The sequence below is a fragment of the Chaetura pelagica genome, unplaced genomic scaffold (genome assembly GCF_000747805.2).
Source record: "Chaetura pelagica isolate M959 unplaced genomic scaffold, ChaPel_1.0 scaffold147, whole genome shotgun sequence".
Lineage (NCBI taxonomy): Eukaryota > Metazoa > Chordata > Aves > Apodiformes > Apodidae > Chaetura > Chaetura pelagica.
In genome coordinates this window covers 3,061,434-3,063,720 of record NW_009954194.1, presented here as the reverse complement: position 1 = coordinate 3,063,720, position 2,287 = coordinate 3,061,434, and the positions used below count along the sequence as shown (strand labels likewise).

Sequence of the window (2,287 nt, the reverse complement as noted above, 5' to 3'; positions counted from 1 at the left end):
GCTGCGGGGACGCGGGGGGTGGGCCTGAAGCTGCCGCGGGGACGGAGCTGCAGCTCTGCGTGGGAGCCGTCCTTGTTGGAAGGGGTTGGGTCCGCGGGGGAACCTCCCGTGACAGGCCGTGCGGGCCTTCTGGTCCTTGGTGCTGCCAGTGCCTGGAGGAGGCCCGCAGAGCCGGGGAGGGACGTTTTGCAAGGGCGTGTAGTGATAGGACATGGGGTAATGGCTTTAAACTGGAAGAGGAGAGATTGAGGTTAGATGTTGGGAAGGAATTCGTCAGCATGAGGGTGGTGAGACGCTGGCACAGGCTGCCCACAGGCTGTGGGTGCCCCATCCCTGGGTGGGGACTGCAGGAAGTGCTGTGGGCAGGGTTTTATTGGAGAGCAGGCTACACCTTAGTCCTTAAACATCTATGCTTGTGTTATAACAATTAATGTCTGGGGCATATTCCCATAGTTTTATGCCAATGAAGTCCAGATATTGCTGAGTTACTTTGCAAACTGCAAATTTATCTCAGAGTTGACCCCTGAGGCCAAGTTGGCTGTCTGCTTAAATCAGCATGGACGGCAAGCTGTAAGGAGAAACTCCATGCTGTCCTTCCCATCTCCTGTACAACTTTGGATAAATTGTATTATTCTCTCAGTGCTATTAATATAAAGCGTGAGTACACTGTCAGTTCTGCGTGAAACAGCAAGGCAAAACTATATTTCTAGTTGGCAGGAACTCCTGGAGTGGGTGATGGTGCATGGCTTTTTCCCTTTAACTTGAGTTTGTATTTTTGTATCAAATGGGGAAAAATCATCAGGATAAATGGGTATGGCAGTACTGCCTTTCCCCACATGTTAGTATATAGTGTTCTTGGCCAAGTGACTTGTAAAACAGTCATGGGAAGCCCTGTGGGATTCTCCTTTGGGGCTTGGGGGAATTGGGAGAGAAATAAAGGTTAAGATTCTTAAATGCAGAAAGAATCGCATTGCAGTATAGGGGTATAGAGACTTTCCTGCAGGCGGGTGTAGACAGTTCAGGACAAAAGGATGCCAGAACTTCCCCAAGACCCTGTCTTGAGTTGGCCTGGTTAGCCACTTTGCTTAAGGAACATTGAGGGCAGCTCTGCTGGGATTACTGTAAGAGGTTTCTGTACTTTTCACTTCTGCGCTGAACGGATTTGGGTTTTTCCATTATCCATTGTGTGGCTTCAGAGAGTTACATTTTCCTTGAATGATTGCCATATGCCTATTAAGAAACAGATTATCCATAGGAAAACCATTTTTTTTCTTCACCCGCTTGGATTTTTCAGAAATGAAGGAATCTGCATGTATTTATTATGTAAATATTTCATGCTGAAGACAAAATAAAGAGACATTTGCAGTAAAATTTTTATGTGCCAAAGCAGTATTATTTCTTATGTACATGAATAAAATCTTAACGTGCCTAGAACCATGTTTACATTTTTTCAACTACATTAATTCATATAAGGTATTTTCTCTGCCTGCCAGGGTTGCCTTTGTAGTTTCATAAAGCACTGACCTCTGCTCTCATCGTAAGATTTTTAATATATATTTGCTAGTGGCTGGCAGTGATGTAGCTAATACATTCTAGGTATCTCGTTCATTAACCTCTCATAAATATCCAAATAATGGCCTAGGCTTGGAAGTAGGAAGTAAGCTTGTGGACACTGAAAAATGTGGAGTCAGAATTTCAGATGCAATTTCATTTGTTTAGGTGCCTCAAGTATTAAAGAGGCTAAACATCCAAATCTGAAGCAGACTGGCAAGACTTGGCACAGTTGTCCTGGAGCTTCTAATTTTCAGCTCATAGTGGGGAATGGAATAGATGAATTGCTACTTTTCTCTCTGCAAATATTTTACATAGTTTTTATTAACTTGGCTAGCAAATCTTAGCAATTTTTTCATGTTTCCACAACCGTCCTCACACTTTGGCAGTCCTGAGGTTTTCTCAAATGGAGATTCCCAGCCAGCTTAAGCTGGAAGTGCTCAGCCCCTTGGGGAGCCACAGCTGACACATACTTAGTGGCAAATTTATTTGGAATAGTTGAAGAAGTTACAGCCCCCAGCTGTCATGTGGCTCTTTAATGACTACGTGGGGATCTGCCAATGTCAGCTTATTTCAGCACACCTATGGAGAGGGTGATCTTTGGCAGAGGGTGGGCAGCAAGTGCAAACTGCTTCACTCTGCTGTACTAAACTTGCTAGAAAAGTCTGCTCATCCTGGGCCTACACTTGGCACCTATTAAGATATTTCTGAGTATTTTGGAAAGCCGAATTTCCCT

At 44.5% G+C, this 2,287-nt stretch overlaps 1 protein-coding gene across 1 annotated transcript in view; it reads right to left on the bottom strand.

Annotated features, from left to right (window-relative positions):
* The window catches only part of WDR1 (WD repeat domain 1), a 34,166-nt gene that overhangs the window by 22,883 nt on the left and 8,996 nt on the right, over positions 1-2,287 (bottom strand). The window lies entirely within an intron of this gene.